Source organism: Megachile rotundata, chromosome 3 (genome assembly GCF_050947335.1).
Source record: "Megachile rotundata isolate GNS110a chromosome 3, iyMegRotu1, whole genome shotgun sequence".
In the NCBI taxonomy this organism is placed as follows: Eukaryota; Metazoa; Arthropoda; class Insecta; order Hymenoptera; family Megachilidae; genus Megachile; species Megachile rotundata.
In genome coordinates this window covers 6,330,715-6,337,848 of record NC_134985.1, presented here as the reverse complement: position 1 = coordinate 6,337,848, position 7,134 = coordinate 6,330,715, and positions in this window count along the sequence as shown.

The following is a 7,134-nucleotide window of genomic DNA, read 5'->3' as shown; positions in this document are numbered from 1 at the left end:
GTATTTGATAATTGTAATTTTTGACTATGATTTTGAATTATGACCATTCGAATTAACTCTGCATAATTTGTTAGAAAGTTTTAAGATTAATAGAGGAATGTTATTTTCGCTATTGTATTTGTGGTTCGGATAGGAAAAGTATAGTGTATGGAAGAGTAAATGAAATTTTAAAACCGAAAAAATCTGAAACATACTTTAAACATTGTGAAGCAATTCGGGAGTTGGTAAATTAGTGTTCCTTGACGATATTTAAGATAAGAATACTTATTTGAAGCTTTAAAAAATATGTATTACTAAAAGGTGTAAATAGTATAGGAATACAAAGTACCTTAAAATTTTATCAGGATAATACAACAGTATCCTTCTAAAGGGCTCATTTGAAAGGGGAAGCTTCAAAGAATATGACCATATTTTTTTAAATTTTAACCCTTTTCGTCTCTCATTGAGAAAAACGCAAAAAACATGATTTGTTTAATTTTTCCGACATTTTATAACAAATTGACAAAGTTAAAAAAAATATTTTAAAATAGTCCAATCTTTCATGAATAAAACAAAAGAAAATTTATCTAAATCGTTTGAGTAGTTTCTGACAAAAAAATTCCTAAGTGAACCCTATTTTCGCCAAAATGGGCAAAAATTGCAAACTTTGAATGCTTGTCATTCCTTAACAAATTCGAAACCGGCAAAATGATAACTTAAGCCCTCCCTAATTTCACATGGACTACAACATATTTCGATTATAGCAAAATCGGAGATGGTGACTTCCAAAAGTGATCGACCTGGCGTGGAATGACTTTTGTAAAACAGTCAAGTGACTTCGTTACTGTCACTATGAAAGAGGTGGTAATCATAGTAATCACTACAATTTCAGATCAAAAAATTTGAAAAAATTCTATAATATGCGCCATATGGCCCTCAATGTTTTAGAATTTTTTCAGAATTTTTGTACGAAATAGGGAAAAACGACCAAAAATCGGAATTTCGTTTTTTCCCTTTTACTACCCCCACGGATAAGATAGGGGGTTGAAACTTGGTGTGAGATGTTCTTTTTGGATATGCTACCGACTGACGAATTGGGTTTCTAATTCGACCCAAGGGCACATTTGACTACCTTATCCGGTTATACCCTTTGTCAATGAAAAAAAATATTACTTTAATAGTTCAAACATACAAGATTAAAATGAAAAAAGATTTAACTAATTTCAATAAATAGTTTCCGAAATAAAAATTCATACGTACGAGTTACTTAACCGTATTAATTAACTAACAAATTAAAATTCGATTTTCAACACAAAAAGCTAATTTGCAACATTAATACAATTATCTTATCAAAAACCATTTGAATAATTTATCTCAGAATCGAAGATATTAGGTTTGTCCGCGTTTTCACCATTTTTCGCCACTGTGCGTCGAGTCGTTCTGTTATTCCGATACACCAAGACAGTAGACTATTGCGCTTAAAAAAAAAAAACAAATAATTCTAGCGAAGCCGAAAGACAATGGCTAAGTCGATAACTGACGTTAGAATTGAATTTCAGAGTGTTTCGTTAGCGTGACAATTCGCTGCCGTCTGGATTCCCACAAAGACGGTGGAGTCAGATGTCGTACGTTAATTGGTTGTTACATTTCCTGCAAAATTCCAATCAACGTGCCACCTTAAAGATTGAGCCCACCTTTCGCCGTTTCCTTAGAGCGTCTTCATCTAAGAAGGTGGGGAACCCGTCGAGTTGGCGGGAGGACCCCGCACGTTTGGCAATGTTGCGATTTTTTCTTGTAGGTACACGTTTGACGATTATAAATTATGGTACGTGACGGTTTCTAAAGTCACCCTTCGGAAAAAACCAAGTTCATGATCGAGAAACGGTCATTGGGTGAAACGAAAATCAGTTCTAAATTTATGATAAAGGCAAATACTAAAATAATGCGTTGATTACACACTAAAGCAATTTTCAATTGCATCCAGTAGTGTTTTAATTTTTAATCAATTTTTCCAAATATTTTTGCAATATTTTGTTTCATTTATTTTCCATAGATCCATGTAATTAATGCGAGAATTTTCAATTAGGAAAGTGAATACATTTTTAACAATACACGTGTTAAATCAGTATAGATACTTAAGTGACAGTCAACGTCATAAAGTACTGGTAAAATCTGAAATGTTTTAGTTCAAAAAACGGCTCTCTAACGGCCTGATCATAAATGAACTTTCGAAATTCTCACCAAGATGTATTGTCGCATAGAACAGATATACATATAATCATTCATTTCTTTATACAGTAACAAATACAGAAAAGCTACGAAATCTGAACATTAATAACAATAATACGAGTAACTATACATGAGCAAATGTGTGTGATAAACATCGCTGCTTCCAGACATACGAAATGTGTAGTTTGTTTTGGTCGATGTTTATTGACTCTCCCGGCCTTTCTTCACTAAGCCAAATTATACAACGGCCTTGACTTTGTAAATCCAATATTATTTATTCTACTATAGTCTACGCAATACAAGTATATTCTAACGTTCAACGACTACAATATTTGTAAGAAAGGAATTTGTTAATTTAAAATCAAATGATATCAAACTAATAATAATTATTTTTACTGACAAAAGATCTTCTTTTCAAAATAAGAGCTTTTGATTTAGAAAATATTGAAATGCCTAAGCACTGTCAATTCACTTTTAAGTAAACAGAAGAATGGAAAAAATTCCTAATTAGAATGCGAATTAAGAAAATTTGCCCAGTTTGAATATCATGGAATTGAAAAATGTGGAAAATCATGGAATAATAGGTCTGGAAAATTGGGAAATTTGTGGTTATGCGAAATTTTTGTAATTTGAAATTTAGAAACTTGAGAATTTACAATATTTATGGCTTTATAAATTATTTGTATCTTATAAATTTAAAAATTTGAAAACTTGAGCAATACAAAATTTGAGAAGTCGACAATGTTTTAAATTTGCTAGTAGCAAAAGGTGATTCGAGAAAAACCAAACGTGGAAAAAATTAAGACTTTCGAATCTTTCGGTGCAAAGGATATAGCCGGATAAGTTGGTCAATGTGCTCTTGAGTCAAATGAAAAACCCAATACATCAGTGGGTAGGATATCCAAAAAAAAAAAACATCTCACACCAAGTGTCAACCCCCTATCTCATCCGTGGGGAGATTATAATAAAAAGGGAAAAATGAAATTCAGGTTTTTGGCCAATTTTTCTTATTTAATTTCATAAAAAAATTTTGAAAAAATTCTGAGACATTGACTTCGTAGCATATATTATAGAATTTTTTCAGATTTTTTAATCACGAATTATTGTTGTAAAAAATAAAAAATCGAAAAAAATGCAATTTTTTAATGAAGATATTGGAGTACTACTTTTATATTAATGTGGTAGTTACATATTAGCATAACTAATATTCCCTAATTTTTTCAGATTTTTCAGTTAGGTGTACCGTAGTTAAAAAAATAAAAAAATATATATTTTTTTAAAACAGTACTTTTCACTTTAAATTTGCATGCCTTCTTTTGTCAGTATATATGTATATTAAGTAATTTTAAATAGATTCCTATTCATAATTAATACAAATGATATATTAGTTAAAGAAATAAAATTACTTAAACTAATTTTAAGTTATACTTAAAAACACCCATTTAAAGATTTGTGGAATTCCCATTTATGGAATTCTGGAATGCAAATATTAAAAAATTTAAGAATTAAAACATTTGGGTTGTGAGAATTTGAAAATTTGGAAATTTGTGAAGTTATCTAGTGGATATACAATATGTATTGAGTTTATTAAGGAACAGTATAAAATTGAAGAAAATGAAATTTAACAAAATTTAAAATTAAATGTAAATAATTGTTGTTTTGCAATTGATAATTGTATAGTAAAAAGAAAAATTTGGTTATTGAATTAATTTATTAAATTATTTAAATACGTCCGTTTGCAACAAGAGTTGACAAGAAAATCTATTGAAACACTTTGTTACGATATGAAATTGCATTGATACAAAAGTTAGATATAAAGTTAAATATCCAGCTGATAACTCAAAAAAGTAATTTATAAATATTAAATCAAAATCTTTTTAACAGACAATGAAGTGACGGTAGTAAAAGCTAAAACTTCTTTATCAATTTTTCTGTAAGCACCATAAAATAAAGTCAGAAAATCATGTATGAAAAAGGAAGACATTATATAATATTATTTAATAAAAAGACTCATAATATATTATCTAGTTGTGAACTCATTTTACTAATGAGCATAAGTTTAGGATTTAAATGATCATCTCAACCCATTTTTCAAAAGGCCACCCTGTTTTTCCATTTTGTATCTTACAAGGAAACATATCGAACCGGGACACACCGATTTTAATGAAACTTATGCGAGAAATAGTTCTCAAGAAAATATTTGACACGCACTTTTTTCATCGGCCATCGTTCACATTGAAGGGATGAAAATAGTCCTCAAAATTAAGGACTGAAATCATAGTCCAAGAAATCATTATCTCCAAAATTAAAGAAAATAATTGGATTCTTTTTTTTGTAAATTGTTCGTCTTTAAATAGGAAATTTTTGTTCATAAAAAAACTTCAATAAACTTTATTTGTTTAACTAATATTTTAAAAATTTATCATTGTTGTTTAAATGTTTGCACTCAATGTTGATCTTTTTTTGCAATTTCGTGTACGTAAACTATGAACAAAAATAGAGGATACGTGTTTTTGGAATTTGTTGTTTGTTGCTATGTTTATTAGATATATAATTTAAAATCACCTCCTGTGAAGAGGGGCAATCAGCATTTTTATTAAAAATATCATTATTTTTACAATCTTTTATAATATTCTTAACATTCTATACCCCTTCATATGCCGTTAATTGATTTCTCAATAATTATTGTAATTGTCGCAAGTATGAGCATAACGCGGTTCTAGTCACCGCCGCGCCGTAAGGAACATAAGCTTTCATGATCAATACTGATTTTATACTTATACAGCCATAAAGTCTTAAGTCCAAATAAAATATTTAGAACTTTTGGAAACTTTGGAAACTGAGATTTTTAAGAAATTAAGAAAAAGAAATTAAATTAAATTATTTTTCAGCAATATTGGCCATGAAACCTATGTTCCTTACGGCGGTGATTAGAACCGCGTTATGCTCAAAATATTATTTAAACAAATAAAGTTTATTAAAATTTGTTTACGCACAAAGATTCCCTATTTAATGACCAACAATTTAAAAAAAAAAGATTCCAATAATCTCCTCTAATTCCGTAGATATTCCCAAAAATATGATTTCAGCCCTTAACTTTCAGAGCTATTTTACCCCCTTCAATGTGAACGATAGCTAATAAAGAAAATACGTGTCAAATATTTTCTTGTGAACTACTTTTTACATAAGTTTCATTAAAATCGGTGTGTCCCGGTTTGATATGTTTCTTTGTTAGTGTTATAATCGTCCACGTTCCGTGCGACTAGTCCGTCCTATACAAGCTGAAATATTACAAAATAAATATTTTGCGAAGTTACCTTTCATCACCGTAACCTTATTTATTCGAATCAGCAGATATACACAAAAGTTCATATACGAAACGAATAAGGGACTCGATTAACATTTTATACCTCTTCATGTGCCGTTAATTGATTTCGCAAAAATTATTGTAAGCGTTGCAGGTATGAGCGTGACGCGGTTTGAGTCACCGCCGCAAGAAACATAGACTTTTATGGCCAATATTGTTAAAAAATAATTTAAAGTAATTCTATTTTCTTAGTTTCTTAAAAAATTTCAATGTTTCCAAAAGTTCTAAACTTACGCCTGTAAAAGTATAAAAGCAATATTGGCAGCTTAGTATTGATATAAAAGCAGCATTGATATGTTTCCTTGTTAGTTACCGCGACAATAATAATATTTAAAATCTTTTTTATTCAATAGAAAAGAATACTTCGGGTACGTTAAATTCTCATTTTCTTAAATCATGTTTTCGTTTCTTTTTCGTTTCCGTTACTATTTGTTCTACATCCTAATCGATACCTTCCGAACATATCAAGTAACGGTTAGAATAAAAAAAATCAACACAGAACCGTTGATGTCTGACTAATATCCTACATAATAGATGGTACCACTTTTTCCTTTTTGATTTAGTACATAAATAAAAAAAGTAAGAACGAAATTATATAAAACATTAACACTGACGTTCCTGTATAAATACATATTGATGTTATGTATTTTTAACAAATGCGACGAGTTTTTCAACTATGTGCAAGTATATGTGGATTTATGTAAGAAAGCGAGAGGAAAATTATTGTTAATTTAATTAATATGTAAATGCGATTGTTTAAGTATGGCAATAATAAGGTCTTAGGAAAATTATTAATTAAAAAAACGATGCAAAAATTTTCCGCTTGGGACGTTAACACTGTTTTTACCAAGAGGTGTCAAAAGACACCTTTAAAATTTTAACTTAAAATATTTTGTGAGTTGTATAATTTTTTCAGAATTAATTTTTTATATTCGAATCGGCAAGTCTTCTACATTATTTGGTATGGCATATTTTTTGACTTTCCATACAATAGTTGATAGATTAATTCGGTGATATCATTTTCTTCCAGCTTATTCTAGATCTAAAAACGTGCATATAGTATACTTATTTCTATAATGAGGTATCTTTTAACATCTTAAGGATTTCGTGACAGTGTCTAATTTTAAACCATTTTACATATCAATATCAACACCAATTTCAGCATCATATCAAGTATAGTCAGATTAGAACATTCCGATTCCAGTTGTAACGGATAATACAAAAGTTGCGGCTCTTTGATATTCGCTTATTTCTCGCTATATTGCCTTTTAGTATACACCGCTATATGTATTTGTATTTTGTAAATTGATGAATTAAGATAGAATTTACAACCTGATTAAATAACCTCTTATAAAAACACAGCAATGTATCGATAAATATATTTTTCAAACTATCTATATTTAACTGATAATTTCAAATCCCAACAGTTTTGGCAATTATTTGTATAAAAACGAAAAGAGTCAAAAAACACATTTTGGTCGAAGTAGGTATACACAAAATCGTGGTAGAAGTCGTCCTAAGGTATTTCGTTACAAGTATAGAAAGATTTAGAAGATGTA